We start from the raw sequence: 26,286 nt of genomic DNA on the forward strand, positions 1-26,286 counted from the left end.
TGTGTGCCATCAAGCAGCAAACAAATGAAAATAAATAGATCTTGCTGTATGAGAAAGGCTAATAGTTTCAATAGTTCTCTAGTATTGATAAAAACAAGGTCAAGTATTGCAACAGCTATTTCATTTCTACAGCTTTCAGCTGAGGAAAGTGACTCACAGAGAGTATCCAAGAATCAGTGCCAAGACAGAGCTGAGAAGGATATAAGTGAGGCTGAAAGGGTGGTCCTGTTTGTTTGCCTTTTCATAATGGAAGAGCAACAGAATATGAAATTAAATTAGAAGGCAATATATTTAAATCAACAGTTTCTTTTTCAATGTTATCTTGAAAATCAAATGGTTCAAAAGCAAGGAACTGAACTTGAAACTTCATATATTTTGTAGTGAATGTAAGCAATAATCAGTAAAAGCATGAACCATCCATGTATAAATGAAGAGAACCTCCCTAATATCTACAGACAGTATCAACAAAAGAGCATGGGGATGGAGAATATCTCGCAGGAGACGTGCAACCCACTGGCTACTCTTGCCAGGCTTGTTAGGGGGTATCCTCATAGCTGGTAACTGCAGATAAGGTTTGCTGCTTTCTCCGAGACACGCAGAACCGGCTCCTTGCAGAGACAACGGGCTCTGCCTGGGATTAGCAGTTTTTATCAAGTTTAATCTGACATATTCTTGTAGCTCAGCCACTAACCGAGAAAAGACACCAATTAATACACACAAGATCTTCGGTTCTTTCTTAAGAGGCATAAATAACGACAGATGCTGGAAACTGGCCAGAAGTTTCCCAAGGGGGAAGGAAACACTAAATGAAATTTGAATGCTCGCCGCAATATATGGTAAATAAATATAAAAAAATGTAAATACTGACAAAAATCTGGAGCCAGCTCATAGCCACAGAACCGTTTTGAAGAAACTGGCGAGAGGCACGGGAGGCACCTCCGGACCTGCGTTTCAATCCTTGCAAATCATTTGCAACGCGCTGCGGTGCCGGGGCTTTGGGCGCGGGGGGAGCCGGCGGGACCTCCTCGTTACCGAACCGCAGAGCCGCGACGTTTCCCGTTCGCTGCGGCGGGGCGAGCGCCCGCAGAGCCCGAACACGCCCCCGGGACGCGGGCACCGAGCGGTGAGCAGCCGCGCCCTCCGTCCCGCGGGGGCCGGTCCCGGCTCTGCCCCCGCGGCTCGGGGCTCAGCCCGCCCCGCCGCCCGGACCCGCGTCCATGCCGAGCCCCGCAGCGCTCGGCGGCGACGGCCCCGCCGGGGCTGCGGCTTCCAAACGCGCCTCCCTGGACGCGGCCGGGCGGTCGGGAACTCGGGAGAACAGCCCCGCGCGGCCCCGGGAGACACTCGCCGCGGGCGGCGCTCACCTGCCGGGGCCGCGCCCGCCGCCAACAGGAAACCGAACCGGGGCCGGGACACCGACAGGGGCCGGCGCGCCCGCTTTTCCGAAGTGCGTTGAACTGGGGCTCGGGCTTAGGTTTTCTTTCGGGGCGACCCTCGGCGGGCGGGGGAGCCGCCGAGGTGCGCGTCGCCGCGGGGCCGAGCACGTGGCGGCCGGCGGGGGGGGGGTGGGGGGTGAAGGGGACGGTGCCCCGGCGGCGCGAGGGAGCGGCGGGGCGACCGCGCTCGGGCCCGGCGGGAGGAGGCGGCGCCGGAGGTGAGAGGGGCTGCGGGCGGCAGCGCGGTGCGCGGGAACTTTGCGGCTCGCCAGCGGCACCGGCTGCCCGCCGGCCGGGTCCCTCCTCTCCCCGAGCCGCCAGGCTGAGCCGTGACCGCTGCCGAGCCGCCCGTCCCCGTGACCCGCGCCCCCCCCCCCCCCCGCCCCGCACCCTCGTCTTACCCGCTCCCCGTCCTCCGCGCTCCCGGCTCCCGTCCTCCCGCTCCCCGTCGTCCCCGCTCCCTGCGGTGGCAGCCGGAGGCTCTGGAAGCTCTGGAAGGGGCACCTGCTCCTGCCTGAAAGTACTTTTTTGTCTCTTTGCCTGCTTGGCGGTTTTTTTCAGGGTGGCGTTCGTTTCAGTGACAGAAATGGGGCGTCCCGAGCTGTCACGGACACACCGTGTGGTGCCTTAGCATGTAACTGCCCAGGAGCCCTAAATTCTCTAGATTTTGCCTGTGCAGAGTCCCCGCCGGGTTCCTGGGCCTTTCTCACAAAATTAAGTCTTTACTCAGCTTGCAACGTCTGCTAAATAATATGTATAGCTAACAAGATTATCAATTTCAGGTTGAATCCTAAGCAAAATTTGCTCTTATTATGCATGTCAGTCATAGTTAATGTTTGCTAAATGCGTAGTAAAAAGTTGAGTGTGTATTCTTAGTAAGGTCAGACCATAAATTGTGACGGAATATCGAGGGTCTGTCTGGACTCAGAACCACAACGTATGGTTTTAATATACCAGCTTCAGTACCGGCCATGAAGAAAGGGGGTTAAGATTTGGCCTGAGGAAGAAGGTTCTTGTCTGTAAAACCCTTGACAAGTCTGATCACTTCTACCAGAGTCTTTCTGAAGAGGCAAGCTCTCCTTTATGATAGTGCTCGTGCTTGAGTTTCTTTTGCAAGAATAACTTCTAACTGCATCTTTCTTCGTAGGGAAAGAATGGCAAATCTCCACCTGAGGGCATGTTTTTAGTTCAGCCTGCAGCACTAAAGTTATTTTAGAAGTAAAGGTGTTTCTCAAGTCTGCTTATCCCGGCTATTTCCATGGTTCTGAAATGACTTGAGGCTGACCTTCAGAGAAAGAAACCGGCTTTGCTCAGAGGATTTCGAACCTCTTTTATTTGCTTTCCTTAAAGCTTCTCTAAAGCAAACAAGCAGAGCATTTGGAAAGAAACCTATGATTTAATATTCAGCACTTCCTTTCCCTTGGGTAAAAGCTGATAGACCTTCCTACTTGTTTTTGGAAAGGTTTCTAGCCAAGTACAAAAGATCAGATTTGACACTGCTAAAGTAAGATATGAGGTAAGGCAAAGGGGAGTAGTCTTTTTTTCATACGTCACTACTTATGTGGGAAAATAAAGTTAAAAACTAGGCAAATTGTCTCAGGTTTTTGGTTTTTTTCCAATCACACTTCTATTTTGGTGGGTTAATCCATGTATCAGTTGCTGTGAAAACTCAAGACTTACACCTTTTAAAAAATATTAGTATCATCACCAGATACTTTCAGGCAGTACACTGAGATGCTACTGCACTGGCTAGGAGATTAGCAGCATTTGGCCTTGTGCCTCTGGTCTTGTGCCTAACGATACTTCGTGGGAGCACTGCATTAACTGTCAATAAATGTCTATCATCTCTTTGGGCTTAATTATGGAATGTTTTTAGAGCAGCATACAAAATAAAAAAAGCAGCTCAGCTTTTAAATGTGATACAGCCCTGTGCATGAATAACTCGTGGTGCCTGAATCTGTTGGCAGTGTCCCCATTAATAAAGCCCTGCTTTGTTTATGTGGCTTTGGTTTTGAAGCCCTAGAAGGTCTGCATTAATTTTTGTTTGTTTGTTTGTGTCCCTTTAGCAGCTCCATGTTGATAAAACAGATGAGAGAAGAGTTGCATTTCTTTGCTAAGCAGGGTGTTTAGACAGGATTCTGATGGTCTTTGCATGCTTCTTGTCTTTCCCTTTTCTTTGTAGTTGTGTTCGATTTTTGGGAGAAATCCTTTTAAATGCCTGGCTACGATTTCAGGACAGTCTAAGAAATTTCTCGCAGGTAATCGGACTGTGCATAGCACTGAACCCATACTGTCTGCAATCAGACAGCATCAGTGATCAAGCCAGTGTTGGATGGATTCTTATACGCTGTGGAAACCCTTGTACTTCTGTAGCGCAAGTCTTGTCTAACCAGAGATGTTAGAGCCAGAAACGCTGGTGGGAACTGATAATGTTGTAGCTAACCTGTGCCAACATTGTGCCACGGGTAATGTCATTAGATGGTAAGAGTGCCCAGGTGGTGAATTATTCCAGAGCATTGTCTTCCGAATGCTCAGCATAGCTTTTAGTTTGTGAACTGGCACGTAGACAACTGTTTGATTGCTTGTTTTGAGTAGTCAGGGGAAAGACCAAGCTGCATGTGATCACTGTGTCCGCAGATTGGAAGGCAGAAAGAGAGGCAGCATATTAAGACTGAACAGGTAATAAAAAGAAATGTTTAATTTGAATGGTATTAAGGGAAGAAACAGAAAACAAACTGGGGGTAGTGAAACTTCCTAAACATTTTCTAAAGGTCTAAGTGATTAAGAAGCCTTTCTTCTGTTTTGAAAATTACACAGGCAGAGTGTTTTGAAAATTACACAGGCAGAGTGTTTTGAAAATTACACAGGACCAGAGTGTTAAATTTGTGACGGATCTCAGTAGGGAGTTCAAAAACTTTGTCAGATGTATACAAGTGACAAGGATTGAAATTGTTTCCTTGCAAATGTTTTGTAGCTCTACTAAAAAAATGAAGCCATATCAGCTCTGACCAGATGTCTCTTTAAATATTCAGTGTGTCTTGCATTGCATTGACTAGCTTATTTGCTTAATTAAGACCTCAGTTTTGATTTATGTGACTTGCATGTTTCCCTACTCAGATTAATATCTTCATCAGATTGATTATGATACCCTTTATAATCAGTGGACCTTAAAGCTTTGTTTACATCAGTCAGGCTTTTTTTTAGGTACCTATTAATTAAACCTGACAACTTCAAGTTACTTTGTACTACTTCCCTGGTATATTCTTATTCTGCATCGCAGCTGAACTTACATCCTTTTGCAGGAAACAGTTTAGACATACAGAAAGTCAGGCTTCATTGTTTCTGTTTCTCTTGTGTAGTGTCTTGCCTGTGGAAGACCTTTTCCTTGCTCCTCGCTTTTTCTTTTTTCAATGGGACTAAGACTCCAAGGGAAGATTCTGTGCAGTGTGATTAAATGGTGAGCAGGATAAAAAAATAACATTTTTTTAAGACCCTGGTGCTGATCATGTTGTTTGATGCAAGGCAAGAGGCCGTCCCCTGACTTCCCAGCAGAATAGGTGGATGCTCCCCATGTTACTCAAGATGAAAGAGGGGCCAGAGTCCCTGTGCTTCCTTAATATCATCCTTCTGCTCTTTACCAACTCTAAAGTTGTCTGTAATGTGTTACTAAAAGCTGATGTGCTTTAGGATGAGTGCTTTACATTTTAAAACTTTCAGTATTTCCACTAACCTTAGGTGCATGTATTGCACTGAAGAGCAATTTCTGGAGCATTATTCTTATTAAATATTTAACATTTCTTGACCTTTTTTCACCCTGGAAAAAGATAAGAATAGTCTCCTAGCTTCTTAACATGAACTCTGATAATCATTCAGGTTATACCAACTAATCTGCTGTTTCACAACCATTTGTGATAAAATCTAAAACTTAAAAATAATCAGACTCAGAGGTTCATGGTATTTTTTCCAAACTACAAAAAATCGAAGAAAGAGTTGTAATTACTGTAATTGAATCAAATCAATTTAATATGTTCCTGATCCTGAGTAGAAAAGGTCTCAAATGAGCACTCTCTCATTGTGTTTCAGGATTCTAAATAACTACATTTAAAATAAGGATAATTGAGACTGTTATCTATGATTGTAACTATTGGTAAAAATAAACATAAAACCACTATGTTTACAGGATATCTACACAAATAATGGTTCTCCCTGCTCTGTGCTACTTTTTTAACTAGTGTCTTTGGTTTTCTGAGCTCTCCTGGTAGCATTTGTGGATTCTGCTAAAAACAAGACCTCCAACTAAAGTGTGTTGAACTGGAGTTCTGCACGACTGGTAAGCAGGAGGTAAATTGATATTGGACAAATAGGAAAGAACATGAGCATTGAAAAGAAAAAGTGTTGTACTCAGAATTCTACTCACGATTCTAGGAATATTAAAGCAACCTAGAAGAAACAAAAGTAAAAGCATTAAAAACATCCTTTTAGCGTTGTTTCAGAAGGTAAAGAATTATATGTGCTGGTGTTTATGGAAATTATTCTCATCTTATTTTTCAGAGCTTTCTGTTTCTTCAAGAAACAAACAGTGCTTAGACTGAGATGGTACCCTCAAAAAGCACTTTGTATGTATTAATGGGGGGAGGGTGGACATTTGGTTAGAACCATTTGTCTCAGCCTTCTATAAATGGCTCCATTAGCAGAATAAATAGTCTGATACCACCTGGGCAGGGAATAACATGTAAGATCCAACATTGTCTGTGTGCAGTGTTGTCTTGTGCCAGGATGCCCACTGCTCACCCCTCAATGAATAGTAGCTCCATGAGAACAGCGGTGGGGGTGCTGGTGATATCTTTCTCCGTCTGAACTCCCATCACTTCCCATGTGGACAAGAGTGCTGTTAGAATCATCGAATCATTTAAGTTGGAAAAGACCATTAAGATCATTGTGTCCGACTGTTAACCTAACAAGTCCACAACTATGTTGGCTTTGCTTGGTACACCTGGGATTTGAGCATGGTCCCCTGGAAACTTTGGAGAGGAATGATAAATGTGTTTCTTTTCTGAGAAGAGCCATTCTAAATGTGTAGATTTTTTGCCATTCTGTGATATTTTTCTTTAAATGTTTCTAGTCAGAGACACTACTGGAATTAGTTGAAAATCAGTTTTGTCAGATGTGCTGTGAAGCTAGTTCCTTACATGTGTTGTTATTTTATGCATACTTACCTCACTGTCTGAATTACAAGACCTCTGTAATTTTAAAATGTCTAAGGAGAGACTGGAAAGATGAAGGAGAATAAGTAAACCAGTCAGATTTCAGATAAACTGTCCTCTGGGAATTTGGCACAGCTGTGAGAATAATTTTTTTGCCAAGCCTTGTACCCCTGAAAAATACACCTAACTTTAAGTCTAGCTTATTTCTGGAACTATGTGATTTTATCTATCAAGGATTGAATGGAACTGGATCCTGAATGAGAAGCTCATTTCCACACTTTTTTTAATTTCTTTAGTTAGAACTGGATATAAGCTGTTGCTTGTAAATCTTTGTCACATCAAACTGGCTTTGAATCAAGGGATATCTCTTAGGGCTTACTATGATGACTTTGAAGGTGTGAAAATTTGTACAATCTCAGTCTCTCCCTTTTACCTCCTCCCCCCTCTTGGTCCATCCCTTGCCATGGGGCTCAGCAGCGCATGGATCATGAGCCCTCTTTCCTGTGCTTGATACTGCTGCTGGTTCAGATGGATTTGGGATTACTAGGCGGTAACTGGCTTGAGCTGGAATGATTTAATTCACAGCTAAACTCAAAACTGGTTACAGCTGAAGTGACACTGAATTAGGTGAACAGCAAAATAAGAACACCATATTCAGCATGAACAATGAGAACATGCTGGCTTAACTGCACAAGTGATGTGGATTAATGAAGGAGATTATATGTGAGTCCCATTATGAGTTGAGGTCTTGTTGCATGCATGGGTGGCATGAAGCAGTGTCAGCCAGAAGCCTAACCCACTGTTGGAAGTTGGTAATCACAGCAATGAACAGATTTTCAGTATGTGGGAAGATGTTCTGGGTGAGTTTTTTTGTATTTTTTAAAAGAGGAATATCCTGCTTTGGAAATGAGATGGAAACAATTGCTAGAGAAAGTGAATTGTCAACATTAAATCATTGAATGGTCAAAACAGTAAGATAAAAGATAGACTGAGCTTGAGGGAAGATGACAGGCTTTTGAATTTCTCAGAGTAAAGTGCAGGGATCCTAACTACTCTTTGCTGAACAGATTGTGATGGGCAGTAGCAGAAACAATTTCTTTCCTTCAGATCATCAGTGCAGGTTTTTTTTCAACTGGTAAGGCCGGGGAGATGAACATCCATGGTGACTCTGCAATCACAATATAAATTCATTCAACAAAACTGAGTGAAACCCAAGTCTCTTTAGTTTAGAGCTTTTCAAATATTATTCCAAGGCTAAAATCTGTATGGGTTAGGATTCTACTTTATTCTGACCTTCAAGGATGAATTTTTTACTTGGTTCTCAAGAATGAATTCTCTTTCCTCACAAACCACCTTTGATAATGCTATTGATTTAAGGAGGAAATTCTTTAAAAAACAGATATTTCCCAGGACATGGAGCACATCCTCAGAAATTTTAATTTCTAATTATGACATCAGAAATTATTGCTTTTGGAGATTATTGTAACATGCTTCTAATTAATGAAGAGTATGATAGACCATCAAGATTAATACCCTTTTCCCTTATTTCATGCTTCCTTTCCTCTTATTTTTTTCTTGTAGTGAATTTGCATTTAAATTTTGATGGGAGAGACTTGTTGTGTGTCTCCACAGGCAGGCTAGTACCATTTTGTTACCATTACTGGACCTTCAGGCTGCAAGAAATTGTTCAATTGAGCTGTTATATTTGTTTACAGAACACATGTTGACGTTGTTCTGAGCTTACCCCTGTGCTCAGAATAATGACAGGTATTACCTTCCAGACCTAAGCAATCAGTGAAACCTCAAGAGGCTTGTTTGTGGTTTCTGTTGATGTGTGTGGGTAGGCTTACTTTGAATTATGTAATTTATGTGATGTCTTTCAATATCCAGAAGCACACAGTAAAATCTTTACTCTGTTATGTTTAGTTGTGGAGACTGTTCCTGTGGCAGTATTCATGTTAATATATTCAGTCTTTGTTCTCAGATAAGTTTTATGTATCTTTTCCAGTGTGTCATTCAGATGAACTTCTGTACATTGATTAAGGGAAACTCATGGTACCATATCGGTACATCCTTAGGGGACATCTCCACTCTTCAGCCTACAAGAAGGCAGGAACAACTCCGGTCATAGCAGGTCTAGTTCAGCTACAACTGATTTGCTGTAAGTTCTGCACACAGAATAATTTTCTTGCTGTGTTCTTGTCTAATGTTTTGCAAGGTCATTTATTCAGGATTACCTTTGAGCTGTAGTTTTTACTGTTATGTGATGTCTGTAAAGTCACCAGAGAAAACATTTTTCAGAGTATGGCTCTAAAAGCAGTGAAAACCTTTGAAAATATATATGGATTAGGGAAGGTGGTCAGGCTTATGTTCCAGACAGAAATAAGAGAAATTGAAGAAGTCTTTTCAGGACAATTTGAAGTAGTCTTGAAGCAGGTATTAAGCTCCATTTTATAGCTACTGATTTAGAAACAAAAGGTTGAGTCCTTTGGGACTTGGAAATGCACAGTGTGCACAACCTTTACTTTATCCACTGAGAGTATAAGTAGCATATCCTCCACACTTTTGAGGGTCTCAGCGTTTGATAATTGTACATTACAAATCTCCCCTTTTATATGTATACTCTTCAATGTAAATGTCACTAAAATATTTTTTTGCATTAAATTGAGTGTTTCCCTAAAACCCTTATTCTGAGTTCAGCCTCTCCTGATGGTTTTATGAGGCTTCATGCTGCGAAGGCTTCCTCTGACTGTAGAAGGACTTGAATTTGTTAGGGGCTCTGCAATGGGAACAGTTTCTGACTAGATGGCAGGGGAATGTTCTTCTGAGCTATACTGAAGCAAATCAAAGAAGCGTGTCCAGATCTTCCTTGTTATAAATGACAGCACATCTCAGTCGTAGATGTTTGTTCTTTTATTTCTTTGTAATTGTACTGTGGCCTGGAGTTAAACCCCTCAGAGTTATGGATTAGTAATATATTGCCCTTGGGCTAAGCAAGAGTAGAATTTAGAGGTTTATTTTATTTTATTTTTTTCCTAACTTTAAAAGATTTTTTTTTAAAAGAGCTTGTATTCAGTGCCTATCCCTGCCAGACTTTACCCTTTGTGAGTCATTCACACAAGCCATCCTACTGAAGTTGGAGTCCTGAAGCTGGTGGACTCATGTGAGTAAGGGGTTTGAAGACTTACAGAACATTTAAAAACTTTAATTTATCAGATCTCGTGCGTTCTAATTGCTACCTCACAGTCTGTATGCTTTATCATGTTAATAAGTGTATAACTATTGTGTTTCTCTGTATCTCTGATAGCAAAAGTAGTAGACTGTGACAAAAAGCACGTGTTCAAATGATGTACATGTGTATGTGCGTGCTTCTCAGAAAAACGCTTTTTTGCTCCATATCAAACATAGCTACTTATGCAACAACTTACTTCAATTGTGAATGCTGCATTATTATTTTTTAAGATTGTCTAGAATTAATTTATTCCCCAGTCCATCTTTACCCTAAATGAGACATGACCGGTGTATGATCCAAGTCTCGTGTTTCAATACATTCTAATGAACTTGATTAATTCAGCTGTTAATAAAAAAAGTGTTATAAGGGAGTACATTGCTATAGGCATGTATCAGTGTGAAGAACCAAAGTCAGATGAAGATTTGTTGTATCCTGGCCTTCATGGTGTTAGCAGCATCTTAGACAGGATAGATGTCATCTTTCTTTACAGTACTCTGTCATTATCAATTTAGAGATCTCTGCAGGGTCCTGGCATTGTACAGTGCAGTCCTGGCCTTGAACTTTGTCACAAGAGCTATCTGAGGCTCATAATGACCTACTTAACAGGATTTTGATAGTGCTTTGCTTCTCAATAACCTGGTTATTACCTGTGTACTTTCCTTAGTTCAAAAAAACCTCACTTGCAAGCAGAACTGTTGAGACAGAGTACAGATCCCTGAGGACTTCGCAGAAATAATTTGCAATCCTGATAGAGAGCATTATTTTATTAATTATCTTCTTCCATGAATCTTGAGATCCACTGCAGTATGTCAGTTTATACCACAGTCGGCATTCTCAAAAGTGGACCATTGTTATAAAGAAAAAAGAAAAAGTAATTGTACCACAGAAAGATCCTACTCTACAATTTTTAAGTTATTCTATGCGTCATTGGAGATTCCAGTGCAAAATTATATAACGAGACACAGCTGCAGCTATGTTTAATAGCATAAAAAGGTATAAAACAAGTCAGGCCCTTTATTTACAGAATGTAAATGAAATAACAGTGTTTGGGTTTAGGAGCAAAGTGCTTCTAAGAGCAAGGTCTGTCATGATTGCACATCATGAGGTTTCTTGAACCTTCCAGAGAATTGTATTATATTAGCCACTGATTTTTCCATCCCATTTCCATTTATAAAAGCCAGTCAAGATAGTCTAACTTTGAGCCCATTTGTTGCAGGATTTTCAACTGGCCATTAAATGTATTCAAATAGTCATAGCACAAGCGTAATTTTCCACTTTAAGTTAAAATAAGTTAGTGTAAAATCACACAGACTGGAATTTTGACTTTAGGTGGTACCAGGTCAAAGTAGAACAAGAGTGTTCAGTCTGGCATTATTTTCAGTCCTCTGTTGTCATGAGCTTGAGTTTTGTCTCCATTCATTTTGTGCATTCACTTACCCATTCACAGGAATAACAGGTGTCTTGAACAGCCCTCTAAAGTGTCTTCACAGTCATCTGCTGCATATTCATAGGGCTGTCTCTGAAAAAAAAAGGTGTAGGACCTTTACAAGCTAGGCTCAGCAATGCCTGTCTTAAGGTTTCTGAATGAATTCCTAAGCCCTAGATTTGGTTTTGGTGCTGCCCACACCATGTGCATCCACTACAGGCAAGACCCTGAACAGATCTGTTCTGTAATGCACTCCATCCTGCTCCACGGTTACTCAACTTAAGAGTTGTGTAGTGTGACCAAAAGCCTTTCTGCAGCCTGTGCAGCCATGTTGCTGTTCTCTGGAAACCATAGTACTAGAAAGCATGGGAACAGGCTGGGAAATAGACATCAAGGTATCTCTAGTGTAGGTCCAGGATGCAGCCAGGCTTTGTACCTGTTTGCAGAAGACAGAAAGCGCTCCAGACTCAACACCATCATTATCATTTGGGTTTTTTTTTTCTCCACAGGAGTATTTCTGAACCTCTGCCACATATCTAAGGCTGAGTCAAAGCTGTGAGCAGTTACCTCTGAGTCCCATTAAAATGAAACATTCTTCAAGAACAGTTACCCTCAATCCTTTGAAAGGACAGAACTGAGCCAGCTGTTTGCTTTGGAAGGGCAGTGAGCTGGGACAACAGTGCTCTTGAGCTGGAGCCATGAGACTAGGAAGTTACCCTCTAGAGTGAAAACCTCTGATTCTGAACATCTAGGGCAGTGCTCTGGCTTCTTGGCTGGGTGTTCCTTTCAACTTCTATGCTGAAGCTGTTCCACTCATGGCATAAACTCTTAGGGATGGATTGAGAAGGCAAAAGCGTGAGGGAGCATGATGCTGTGCCCTGTATTGATGGTGGTACATAGCTTGCTTCTTATCCAGTGCGAGGGAAGATGAAAGATAGTAAATGAATGTGATAATGAAATGGATATCCCTCTGCCACTTCTGTAATTTTATCTAAGCCAACTGGTTAGTGTTGGAGTGCTAGAAAACAACATGTGGGTTTTCAGGGATCCAAGGATGGATTTAAAACCATTTTTATGTTGCTTACTCACCCATGTTACATTCCTGCTACGCCAGTAAGTTCTCAACAGCACAGCAATAAGTACAATATTAGTACAGTTATGGTTAGGTTTTTGTAATTATGTAGTAGCACTTTCATTCATCAGTTTTTGTGTCTCTGAAATAAACAACATGATAGCAGTGCAGATTGTTATATCCATAGCCCTAAAGGAAACGAAACTATTTTAACAGAAAATGAGACAAAGCTCATTAAGAAAATGTGTTTGTGTGTCAGACTGGGTGCTTTCTTCCTTGCAGTTTCACTCACTAATTCTGATATTGTTCTTGCCGATACTAGCACCTGCCTTTCTTTGGAGGGACATCCTCACTGCTTCTTGGGGGAAGGGAGCAAGGAAATATGAGACCTGACCCCTGACTTCTTTTTTTTTTTTTTCTTTAGTGGAGTGTCAGGTATGGGTGTAAGAGGGAGCTGCAAGTCCCTTAGAACTTTGTGAAGGCAAGGTGTATGGCAAGTGATGCCAAAGTCCTTTTGGAGGAGAGGACAAGGCAGGCTGCCAGGGAAGTGGAGTTAGGAGTGCCTTCTGTGACCTTGCATGCAGAACATGGCAGGAGAGAAGGCTTAAGTGAGGTTTCAAGTGGAGGTCTTGGCTGGAGCTTCCATTTTAAAGCTTTTTGAGGGTAATAGGTTTATTGCACCTGGGAAGGGCTGGGAAGCTAGTGGTTGTGTGCATGGCTGGCTAGCCAAGATAAGGACCAAACTATTAGTTTGGTGCAAAAATAATTGCTGGTTTTGTCACTGTAAACTGTGGTGCTTCTTTATGATTGAATTCTTATTTAACTCTGTTCAAGTAGTATACCATTTTAAAACATGAAATTAGTGGAAACTACTAGTAACATCAACCAAACATTTGGCCAGGGGACTGTCAATAAATGTACTGCTTGACTTTGGTTCCAAAAATTTCATAATGGAAATGAGAGCCTTGAAGATGAGGACGCTCGCGAATGTCCTTCTGCAATAGACAGCCAGGTGAGAGCCAGTATTGAAACAGACCCAGGCAAAACAACTAAAGGAGTTGCAGAAGAAATAAATGTTGACCATTTAACAGGTGTTTGACATTTGCACCAAACTGGAAAATCCAAAAAAGCTTCACAAATGGGTGCTGCATGAGCTGAATGAAAATTTTAAAAAATCACTGTTACGAAGTCTGCTCTGTCCTTCTTTAGCACAACAAAAATCCGTTTCTTGGTGACATTGTGACATGTGACAAAAAAATGGATTCTATACAACAACTGACAGCCTTCCATACAGTGGCTGGAGCAAGGCGAAGCAACAAAACACTTCCTGAAAATGAAGCTGCATCAAAAGAAGGTTATGGTCACTATTTGGTGGTCAGCAAGTGGAGTCATCCACTACAACTTTTGAATCCTGGAAAAACCATCACAGCAAAGAAGTATCGTAAGGGAAACAACAAATGTACCAAGAACTGAAATGTTTACATCCAAAACTGGTCAATCAAAAAGGACCAGTTCTTCTCCAGAACCGCACCTGATCTCATGTCTCAGAAATACCTCTGTGGAAGCTGTACAAACTGGGCTACAAAATTCTATCTCACCCAGCTTACTCACTAGACCTCTCTCCCACTGATTACTACATTTTCAAGCATCTCAACAACTTCCTGCAAGAGAAGGTTTTCAACAACCTAGCAGCTGCTCAAAATGCTTTTGAAGTATTCATCAGTTCCAGGACTCCAGAATTCTATGCTAGTGGCATAGACAGACTTGTTTCTTGTTGGCAAAAATTGCATGGATTCTAATGGTTCTTGTTTTGGTTAATACATTTAATTCCAAACTGAGTTATACTGCTTTAAAGCACAGGAACAACCACAAGGCTACAGATAAAATGAAAAGAATAAATTTATTTCCATTGCCTCATGATCCAGTGCAACTCCAAAACACCACCTGGGCAGAGGAAACACAAATGGAAACACAGGCACTGCAGAGCTTGGTCTTTGCTCACAGTCCGGGGCAATTCCAAAACAGCACCCAAGCAGAAAAAATGCAAGCGGGAATGCAGGCACTGTGGAGCTTGGTCCTTGCTAGAAAAAGTGTGTGTATAGCCTGCCCCTTTGCCTGCATTTGTCAGGGGAAAGCATGTGCTTTGGTCTTTCTCACAGCAACGCTGGAATCTCAAGCATGTTTTCTAGGATGGCCCTGAATTTCGCAGGCCTGTGTTACCTAAACACAGAAGATTCTGCTTGTTAAGCATCTGAGACTAGGCAATGATTAGCATGATTTGTATTTTCTGCATTCCAGCTGCAAGGTCTCTTAAGTGTATTTACAGTTCCTCCTCAGCAATCTTCCACTATATTCTCACAGTGATTAAAAACATCAATTTTTTTTTGCACCGACCTAGTATAAGAGCTTTGACTATTATCGTACTGGAATAGTCCTGATTCCTTATGGGAATTGGTGTAGTAGAGCACTTTGAAGAGTCTGTTTGTGCAGAAGATTCTGCTCAGCCTTGGTGATGCATAGTGAAGTGCAGTGCAAGGGAGTCAAAACAATACTGTGGCTTCCCTCCACAACCTCCTAACCCCGTGTGCTGCTCACATGGGATCAGAGACAAAAAGCCAAAGTCACATGCAGAGTGAGAGACTGTCGCTTCTCTCCATCAACAGCTTTGTGTCTGTGACTCAGTGTGCCACAGACCCTCAGAAAAGCCTCTGTCCCTGTTGCATCGCCTGGTGCAAGGTGTAGAACAGAAGCATCTGCTCCTTTCAGTGGTCCCTAAAATGTTGAAGACATATTTCAGCACCTTAAGATGGGGTGAGAAGCCTGGAATTACATACCAGCGGCAACATACGCACCGTTTTGGAGGAAGACTGAGCTAGTAGACTGAAGTACACAAGAGCTCATTTGCTCCAGAGAGGATGTAAGTGAAGAAGGGGTAGATAGTAGCATATGGCAGTTCAGCTCTGAAACGGCGCTGTGCAAAATGGCACCTCCTTATTTAGCAGATTGGCTTCCTCTGTGGGTGCACTAACTTGATTTTGTAGAAGACCTAATTCTTTCCTTGATAACTGAATAGATTTGGTCTGGAAATAGAGAATCTTATGGTTCCTCTGACTGAAGTCAGAAAAAGTGGGAAGAGGAAAGACATTATCAACTTCAAGGCAAATAACATATGTTGGAGGAGAATTTTAGGAGACAGCATACCAAGATTTTAGGCCAAACCCCGAGAAAACATTTGGAAAGCATTTAAGAAGTAACTGAATGTAGAAAAAAGAATAATGACAAAAAGTCTGTTTACTTTCATTTGCTCCTGAGCCAGACAAAATCAAAGGAATATCTTCACTTAACCGTGGACACATGTTGGAAACATCTGCTGATGCAGATCTTCCTCCTCCTGGTCTGAGAGATCTGCAGGCTGGGAGGGGAAGCACAGGTAGGAGGAAACAGGGGCTTAATAGAAAGGGAAATTGTATTTTATCTGGTAAGTTGCACATTTTATGGTCACTTGAAGCTACCTTAACCTCGATCTTATGCTCTGTGAATCGCCTTGAAGAAGACATGGATCACCGCCATAAGTTGGTTAGCAAGTGGCAGTAAGTTGCTGACACAACTAGAGTGATGTAGTTGGAGTAGACCTGGAAAGCCAGCTATGACAAAAATAGCTCAACATAACTGATAGATTTTGTTTTCCTGGCCACACATAATTATTATGTTTCAAATCAACATAAGAAATACTCATTTTCAGAGCTAAATTAGAGCAGGAGATATACAGAGTATTTTATCAAATTTTTACTTTCCAGCATTTTGGTAGTCTGGTACAAATGTTGCTGGACTCACCCTCCTGAAGAACAAAAGGAAATAAAGACATGCTAAAATAATCCGTATCCGTCTACCTTGGAGAAAGCAGTCAGATGGTGTGATTTCACTCAAAGTAGTAGGAGTATTGTAAAAGTGATCTGGAGAAGGAAAACTGAGAAATGTTTGTCTATTCATTGACTAGGAAAGGGTAGAAAACGTATTTTTCTAGGAAAAGAATGCACTTTTGGTTTTATGGTTTGTATAGTATGCTCCAATGAAATAAGACTAGTCCAGGCTAGAGATGCATGCTCCTAATTTGTCATTACCTCTTGTCAAGGTTATAGCCTGTCCTTAGGTCATCTTACACTGGTATTGAATTTCAGCAGACCAAATTTTGAAAGTTGTTGGAACTGCCAAAGGTAATCAATTGAGATAAATCTGTGGAGGAAAAAGAAGCTGAGGGAAGATGAAAAGTGCTGACAGCTAACTTGGTAAACTGCAAGCCTTAGAGTTACTTGTGCTGTCTAGCAGTAAGAAAGAAGCCTAATAAAAAGAAAGGAAACTTGATGATAGTCTTCTTCCTAGAAGATAAATATGAGAAAGAGGGGCTGACGGAAGGTTAAATGTAACTGTCACAGATGCTCACTAGAAGTTACAAGCAGTAAAAGCTGCAGAATTAAACCAAAAGGAATGGGAGGATTTAAAGTAACATTTATTGGAGCATAAAATAACTCACAGAAAAAGGTTTTAAAAACAATAGGAATATAAGTCAGTAAAACAGAATGATTCTGAAATGAGCTGTTAATGCACCAATTACACAGTTTGGTTTGTTCTGTTTATGCAAGTGTTTGCACATTTTGAATTTTATAATAGTCTCTGACCAGATTAATTTTCATTGAATCGGATATGATTCTTTTTATGCAGAAACTACAAATTTATAAAGGGTTACCATAACAATAATTTATGGTATTAAAACTTAGAATGCGTTACTCAGTATGCCATATCCTCTAGATTAAATAGGCAGATCTTCATCTGGCTTCTGTTTTATGTGTTTACAGGCAGTCAGATATAAAAAATCTACGTTTGAGCATATACAGCTGCACTTGAAGACATTTGAATAGCTGCATAGCTAATTAGCTGATACAGTTATGGGCTGATACAATTATGGTATTTGTACATACAAATAAGGAGGCAGTGAAAATGTAACCTTAAATATAATTTATTTTTGTCACTGTCCTGATAATTTAATAAACTACTGGTCATTGCTTATTGAAAGTGTCAGGAATATTTTGTTTGTTGCCCATGTATTCTCTGTGAGGAATACGCTAGCCCTGTTGCATTAGAGTGTACAGCTGTGAGCAAGGATGACATCAGTGCACAGAGCAATACACGAACAGGAAGGGTGAACCTCAGTTTTTGAACCAAGTACTGAAGAAAACTTTGCTGGATGAAAAGGTGATTTAAGTATCATTTCAAAACTCTTGTTTCAGAGCCTGTAGGGATGAAATCACAATAGCTTTGGAAGTAGGATTTAGGTAAATAAATGACAGAATACTTTTTCCAAAATTCAGCTTCAGTAATCCGTATTCAGTCAATTTGTAACTTTGAAGCATAGATCTGATGGCTAGAAATAATTGAGATAAAGTTCCATGGTGGATAAAAATTTCAGGTCAATTTTTTAAAACGTATGACCACGTGATAGGTGATTTATATATGCTATACTGTGTAAGTGTAATTATGCATGTCTCTCTGGAAGAGAAAATGGATCTGATATGAGAAACTGGAACTAATACATGGTGAGGTGATGCTGTGAGACATTTATTTGGGGTGAAAGGGTCCATCAAATATGCTCTAGTGGAAAATAATTTGGAGAGTAAAGAAACTACTTGAAAGGAGAAGAGATTTGCCAGACTATGAGAAGCAAGAAAAGATACAGCTAGTGACTCTTTTGCCTTTTCATTATGAGGAAAGTAGCAGAAAGGGGGCTCATAGATGAACATGTTTTATTCATGCTTTAGTAAAATGCAGCTCAAGATTGGATTGAAGGGAGTGAGCATTGAACGCTGGCAGGGGTATAAGAGCACATGTCCGTAAGGGAGATGTTCAGTAACAACTATGACACATCCGAGAGAATTTGGATTGAAAATGTCTGTAATGTCTGTAAAATTCTTCTCCACTGTCCGTATGGGATGGCTTGGCTGGGGGTAATGGAACTTTTGCTGCTCCTGTCTTTCTTGTATGGAAATAAAGGTGTTTAGGAGTGGGGGATGAAGTGAAAATGAAGATGCATGTTGTCTGTTCTCTCACCTTGTCCCCATCTTGTGCCTACAATTTTTGACACAGAGTTCAGGAAGGCTCCATTGTAATGATCTCTTAATTCTCTGTTTTCTCTTCATCATGTCATTTAGTGGTACCACACAGGTTCTAGTAAGTCTGCTGGATCTGAGGAAACAGTGGTTCTCTGTGTGCAAAATAACAATCAGTCTGAAAATCTTAACAGGTTTACATGCAAAAAGAGCAAGGACATTCTACACCATTCTGTATCCTGAATTAAAATGAGCCTTCTTAATTTAGATGGAAGTAGGCTATCCATGTTGCAAGATGGCATCTTTATCAGCTGTGTATTTATAACATTTTATGACAATGTGACAAACACAATATCCAGGCATTCTGAAATAGCTACCAATTAATGCTCATATGATGCCAGTAATACATTATGAAAAGTAGCTTGCTTTACTGCCACGGACTAGTGAATTCAGTGACACTGATTTTCCTTTCACTGTAAGAAATTCTCAGTTGTATTAAGTCAGTAGGAATGCAGAGTATGCATAAAACAGAGGGAAGAGGCCAAAAGCATGAGATCCTAGCATATGTATAACAGAAAATGTATCTACATGATTAGCTTTACTTATTCTTTACAGCTGGGCTTTTGTTTTATATAAATATAATGAATAGCAGGATTCCTAGGGTTTGGAGGAAATCAGCAGGTTTGTGTTGTTATTCCTGGAGAATGCAGTGTTGTTTACAATCCTTTGGTCTTACTTTACCAGTCTGCGATCAGGAAGGCTATTTTTAGACAACAACATTTATCCAACAACATTTACCCAACAACATTTATCCAAGTAGGGCTGACTGATCTGATATTATTTGACCCCTTTGCTGGCTTCTCTTTTACCATATGGCTTTCCTGTGTGCTTACGTGCCTTAGAACAGATGCATGAGTACTCTGAAAGGGAAACCACAGCCCTGTATTACATATCTGGCAGGTTTTCCATGATGCCTTTGTATGACAAAGGTATCTCACCTCCAAAAATAAGGAATTTTTGTGCTCTGTTTTCCAGCTTAGATACACATTCACAGTTATATACATGCATATTTCTAGCTGGTTCCCATTACGAGTGTCATTGTATGAACCAACACCTGATCAAACTACAGACATCTGAAATTTCATGTACATGCTGAGTACATGCAAAAACAGTATCTGCAGTGATCAGATGTGAACTTAAGTGAACTTGAGAATTAAGGTGTTATCCTCCGTAATACAAATTGTTTAACATGTTCAGCTTGGATAAACCAGGAAGCATTTAGTAATAAATATGGTTGCCTGATGTGAATCTTAGGGAAAACTTGTTCCAGAATAGCACTTAACTTTAATTACAGAATGTTTCAAGTTTACCTGCACCACAACACAGTAGAAATCTATTGATTTTTTTTTAACAGCACTTCTGCTGTTTCAGTGTGTATCTTATCTCCATGGAGACATCAGTTGATACGCAGTGCTGTTTTCTCATGTAGAGTACCATACTTTAAAAAGTTATGAATATGGAGGATCTTTTATTGGTGCCAAAAAAAAAAATCAAAAATAAATCCACAAGGGCTCTGTGTGAAGAGATTTTCAAAGGACCTAAAGGACACTGTGTACGTAGGACAGTTTTGGTTGCCCAAAGATAGGCATCTGGTGCTGTTTTAGATGTACTAGCACAACTTGCTTGGCATCCAGCTGTTGCTGTTGAGTCACATCTCCTAGGGTGTCCTAGGTTGCACCAGATGCTTCTCTGCAGGCACCAATTTCATGCTCCTTGTTACCACTGGAAGCTAGTGAGGACTGACTTGACCCTTGTTGCCACCTGACCTTACACTCCTGATGGCTGTGCTTGGAGACTCACAAGAATTTCATGTCTCAGATCTGATGTCTGTCATTTCCCTGACTGTTCAGGAGAATATATGTACATACACACACATATACATATAAATATACATATATAAATGTATGGGATATATATAGGGGGAAAATACAAAATTTTATAGGGGTCTGTTTACATGTGTTGATGTATATTTAAGCACGGGCTTAGTACCACTTATGCATTTAATTGGTAAGGGTGTTCTTATGTGATATGGCAGACTAGGGTCCTGACTCCAAGAGAGGCAAAGAGCTTCTCATAAGCTCTTTGTCACTTGCTAACTTACATGAAAAGTACAGGGATTCAGCATATGCTTGGATTAAACTCTAAAATAATTGTTTGCTTTATATCACATTTATTGCTATTCAAAGCCTTTTATTCTTCATTCCTCCTCTTCCTTTGCAGTCTTTCAGAAAATTACGTATTTCTTTGTGACTTATTAGTTGTTGTAAGCATAAAAATACCAAGTGATCTTAATTCATTATTACGCTTTATCTGAAAGCAGTACAATTTGTATTTCTTAGTTGGCCACAAGAGGTTTAGCTAAATGTTTTATCTCTAGTGCTCTCTTCCTGTAAACCCATCTGTGTTTGCTTGTGTTTCATATTTATTTCACACTTTGTTTCCCTTCTAGATCATGAAGGTATCCTTTACAGACACAAAAGCATCCATGTAATGACTACAGAGACACTGAATTTAGATTATAAACTGGACTCACTGTATAGCATTGATAGGATCTTTCCTGCTGGCCAATTCTGTCTGGCAAGCTTTCCCTGGGTCCCCTCTGCTCCAGCCCCTCAAAAGCCTAAAGATTGTCCTCTCTAGGAGCCAGTTTCCATAACTACTTAAATTCCTTTTGGCTAAGTTGAAGTGAAGACTTGTAGAGTATAACGATACGCTTCAGTGCAGTGTTTCTGAGACCAAATAGGGCTGCAAGTTCCTGCCAGAGTACAGAAGTATTCAGAAGTGGAATACTTATTTCATGCAGTTGTATGGGACTGACCTCGGGAAGTAAATTTTCTTGTTAGGAAGGGAACTGAATGAAGTGGAGAGCAGCTATTTGATCAGACCTTAAGGTAAATAGTTCTGTGTCAGAGTGAGCTACTGAGATTACTGAATGCATTAAATAAAATGAGGTCATTTAAAGTGTAAAATAAATAATACAAAAAGAATTATGAAGTACAAATGAGATTACATGCTTTCCTTTCAACCGTCCTCATTAAGCAGCTGTTAGCTACTTATTTACTGATCTTTATTCAGATTTTTAGATGCTGATATCCCTGTTTACTTTTTACTTGATGAGAAAGCAAATGGGATATGAATTCATATTTTATGAGATGTTATTTATTGAAAATTTTCAGGAGGAGAGAGAAGTTATTTCTGTGTGTGTTTCTTCAATGACTCTTCTGTGTTAATACTAGAGAAGAAAACAATAATAAAATAACATGGTAATGACAAAACATAAATTGAGATAGCTAAATCTAGAGTGTTTTGTTGTGTTGCATGATACAAATATCACAGAGGTGTTCAGCACATAAGCTGTGTGTCTTAGAAACACTTCTACTTAGTGCCGTCACTATGGAGGAAGAGGAAAGGGTCTGTGCAGGGAGCAGGCTCTAGATTCTTTAGTGGACAAGACATACCAAATATTTACCAAAGTACACACTTGAAACTGAGCTGGAGTCTAGCTTTTTGTCAGCACCTATGAAGCTCCACTATCTTTCTCATCTACCCAAACATCAAGCTTTTCTTCCCTGACAATGCTCCAGCCACTGTGACCTGATGAGTTAGACTTATCTTACTCAACTGCATAGCACCTGCGAGGGAGCTTCCTTTGGCAGTCAGAACACATAGTCTGAAAGAAAGAGGTGCAAAGTCATTCCTGCACTTGGCAGTCTTCAGCTTCTTTGAGAGCCTGTTGGACCTTCTGCAACACAAGAAAGTTAGAGCAGCTTTTTGTTACTGAAAGTGAAATAATCATACTTATCCTCTTGGCTGCATAACAAACTGGCTAGCTACCGTGATGGCCCATCAAGTAGGTAAAGGTGGAATAAAGAAAGAGCAAGCATCCTGGAGTCACAGAGTGGGAAGAAGGAACTTACAGAAGCAACATCCTCAACTCTGCTGGCCTTATCACCATCTTTGTCACCTTCCTCTTTTTCAATGGTAATGGAGTTCCCACAGGCCTGTTACCCTTTGTAGACATAGTTGACAGCAAAGTCATCCAGGCAGGCACTTGGAGTGAGAGTTCTACACAGATTTCCAACATAACCCAGATGCAGGCCAAATTGGCTTGTGCAGTTATAGTGCTTTTGCTGATGTAAAGCCTGTTTGTGTGTCTGTGCAGCACCACACAGTGAGCCTGCCTCTACAGAGCTATGCAATATGCAGTCGAAAGTTAGAATGAAGAGAAAAAGCTGCTCCACTGACAACCCTGAGTGAGCCCTGCTGTAATGAAGTCTGAAACACCTCCTGAACAAAGCCCTTAGGTTAATTGCCTCTTGATTTTCCACGTTTAACTCATGAGTACTGCAAACTGCAGCTCATGGAGGGAAGGGAAGGCTGGGTGGCAATGAACTGAAGTAGCTTGGAACTCATCATCTTTCTAATGGTAATAAGATTTAAAGCGTAACAACATAGGGAAAGAAACCAGCAGGCTTGGAGTGTGCCAGAGATACTGGGATGTGACAGAGTAATTTATTGTTTGTAGCATTTGCAGAATAATATATGCTTTATGAGTAACAACATGCCCTTTTGCAGCATGAAAATAACTGCTCAGAAACAAAACCCTGTTAGCAGTAGTGAAAATGTAAAATAAACTCCATACCTCTATTGTATCCTGACATTTCTGTGCCTCTATTGCTGTTGCAAATAGAACGATGGTGAGCAATCTAGCAAAAGCTGAAGGAGCTCTGAGCAGATTCTTCTCATGGAGAGTGTGAACTGTTCATTTGCTAGCCCAATTGCAAGAACAATTAATAAATAAATAAATGCCGTCAGCATCACCCTAAGATCTAGAATGTTTTCTTAATGTTTACATTATTTTCTTACTCACTTTTGTTGCCCCAAGAGCTCACCTTATTCAGTGGTTCATATAAATCTGTTGGGTCAAAAACCTATGGAGTGGAGGGACTGTTGTTAGAATTGAGTTTTTCACATTTCTGTCACTGAAGCAATTCTCTGGCAATGTTGTAGCAGAGTGTGTGTGTCTATGACCTCTGGTCTGCCAGTGTTCTCCTGCAAGATGTCAGTGAAATGTTTTCATCTATTGCACACCTGGTTAATTAGCCAGTCAGCCTGCCTCTTGTATCTGTTCCAATTTTTTTGAAAAGGGAGGTGATTATAAAGGATTTGGTATGACTGTTGCAGATATTGCACATAACTGGGTCAATCATAGAATAACCAGGTTGGAAGAGACCCACCAGATCATTGAGTCCAACCATTCCTATCAAACACTAAACCATGCCCCTTAGCACCTCATCCACCCGCACCTTAAACACCTCCAGGGAAGGTGACTCAACCACCTCCCTGGGCAGCCTGTTTCAGTGCCCAATGACCCTTTCTGTGAAGAATTTTATCCTAATGTCCAGCATAAACCTCCCCTGGTGGAGCTTGAGGCCATTCCCCCTTGTCCTGTCCCCTGTCACTTGGGAGAAGAGGCCAGCTCTCTCCTCTCCACAACCTCCTTTCGGGTAGTTATAGAGAGCAATAAGGTCTCCCCTCAGCCTCCTCTTCTCCAGGCTAAACAACCCCAGCTCTCTCAGCCGCTCCTCATAGGACCTGTTCTCCAGCCCCCTCACCAGCTTTGTTGCTCTTCTCTGGACTCGCTCCAGAGCCTCAGCATCCTTCTTGTGGTGAGGGGGCCCAGAACTGAACACACTATTCGAGGTGCAGTCTCACCTGTGCCGAGTACAGAGGGAGAATAACCTCCCTGGACCTGCTGGCCACACCGTTTCTGATACATATTTTACTTGATTTTAAAGCCATCATCTTCACAGTGGAATCCATTCATTGCCACAGCATTGTGTAGATAAGTCCATCAAAAGTACAAATTTTTTAAATCTGCTTCAAGCTGCTGCAGTATTTCCAATTCACCACACCCCAAAGCTGCAAAATCTAGATGTTCCAGGGTAAAGACGGGGCAGAATAAAAGTGAAGGGCTCTTGGAGCTTCCCACTCCAAGCAAGGAAACTTGTTCATTATGGAAATGCAACTTGCATTCAGGGTGAGATCTGAAGTACCTCTGGAGTACCTCCTCATTTAAAAACATGTCTAGAGGACAGGATTCCTACATTCTGCCCACAGACAGTAGGACAGACAATGCTCAATGCATGAAGCAGCAGTTATTAATCTTTTGTCATTATTCCCAGTGCTCAGTGTGTGGCATCATGCCATACAGGTCAGGGTCCACCTCTGTTTACAGGTCACCTCATCCAAGGACTCTGAAACTGCAACCTCCTTTTTCTTGTCAAGTCTTAAGAGTCTAAAATGAAAATGTATTCTATGCAATGATGTTAATAATTAACTGAAATAATTTTGACTTCAAAGATATGCTTATATTTAAACACGGTCTGTTTTTTAGGTCAATGAACAATTGACTTATGAAACACACACAAGAACATCATCTGTAAAAAAACAATGCAGATGCATAAAATCTGGTGTTAACTAATTAAAGCTAACAAAAGGAGCTAGATAATCTGTATACAATTTAAAATATCTAAAACCTATGAGTACTTGATAAAAGCACTTATTCATAGAATCATATAATCATTTAGGTTGGAAAAGACCTTTAAGATCATCAAGTTCAACCATAAGCCTAACACTGCCAAGTATACCGCTAAACTATGTACTTAAGCACCACATCTACAAGCCTTTTAGATACCTCCAGGGATGGTGACTCAACTATTTCCTTAGGCAGCATGTTCCAGTGCCTGATAACCCTTTTGGTGAAGGAATATTTCCTAATACCCAATCTAAATCTCCTCTGGCACAACTTGAGGTTATTCTCTCTCATCCTATCATATTTGAACATGTATATCTACAATCATTCATACAAACCTGTGAATGACCCCAGAAAAAATATAAGGACAGGTACACCCATCCATTTATTAGGAAAAGTGCTCCAGCAAATTATTGTGAACATATATGAATGTGAAACTGGGCATCACACAGTGAAACCTTATTTCCAGTCAGAAACCTAGTTGCTACATTTTGTACTAAATCGAGCATATTAATCATCTGGGTAGGAAGCTGCTAAGTATAGAATTTAAAAAATCAGTAGAAATAAAAATATTGTTATCAATGTTAGAAAGGGAATAGACCTCATGCTAAAACCTGCTTTTTCCCCCTGTAGTGATCTTCAAATCCACCGGAACACCTGAATGATAATTCTGTGATTTGCAGACAGCATGACTTGTTTGGTTTTTCATGCTTCTGGGATTTTGGCAATAGAAATGAGACAATCTGTTTAATTTCCTGGGTGAGAGGAATAAACAAAGCTGATTTAACGTACTACACTGTCTGTCACTTTTGCATTTGATAGTGCCATTCACATTGTAACTTAGGCCAGTTGTGGATGTGTAATCATAACTGGAGTAGGTATTTTAAATGCTGGATTTTGATGATTGGTTATTCTGAAATACAGCAATCGAAGGACAGGGAAAGAAATATTTCAGGCTGGCAACTAACACTATCCTATGTAGCAAAGTCTAGTACTGTATCTGAGTCTCGTAAGCTGGCTGATTAAACAGGATTAATGATTAAGGCTCCTAAAATAAACTTATGTATTATTCAGGGAAGGAGAGAAACTTCCTTGTCTAGTAGCTGCCACTATTCATGGTCAGAAGTACCCTGTTAGCGTGGTTCAATCACTGACCAAGCAAGCAAATGCAGACAGAACACATTCTAAAACTAGGCTCTTGGGACTGTATTCTTAGTTCA

At 40.8% G+C, this 26,286-nt stretch overlaps 2 protein-coding genes across 4 annotated transcripts in view; one reads left to right on the plus strand and one right to left on the minus strand.

Annotated features, from left to right (window-relative positions):
• Window positions 1-1,430: 1,430 nt before the first annotated feature.
• KCNG2 (potassium voltage-gated channel modifier subfamily G member 2) overlaps window positions 1,431-26,286 on the plus strand; it is a 57,659-nt gene continuing 32,803 nt past the window's right edge. Inside the window, exon 1 of one of the 2 annotated variants that reach the window (XM_069853800.1) lies at window positions 1,431-1,447. The gene's annotated coding sequence lies outside the window, so the exon portion shown is untranslated. Of the gene's footprint in view, window positions 1,448-15,782; window positions 15,801-26,286 lie in introns of those variants that run through there. The other variant, XM_069853801.1, reaches the window with a different exon arrangement.
• SLC66A2 (solute carrier family 66 member 2) overlaps window positions 24,682-26,286 on the minus strand; it is a 102,251-nt gene continuing 100,646 nt past the window's right edge. The window contains exon 6 of one of the 2 annotated variants that reach the window (XM_069853823.1): window positions 24,682-24,829. The gene's annotated coding sequence lies outside the window, so the exon portion shown is untranslated. Of the gene's footprint in view, window positions 24,848-26,286 lie in introns of both variants that reach the window. The other variant, XM_069853824.1, reaches the window with a different exon arrangement.

This window comes from Phaenicophaeus curvirostris, chromosome 3, assembly GCF_032191515.1.
Source record: "Phaenicophaeus curvirostris isolate KB17595 chromosome 3, BPBGC_Pcur_1.0, whole genome shotgun sequence".
Classification (NCBI taxonomy): Eukaryota; Metazoa; Chordata; class Aves; order Cuculiformes; family Cuculidae; genus Phaenicophaeus; species Phaenicophaeus curvirostris.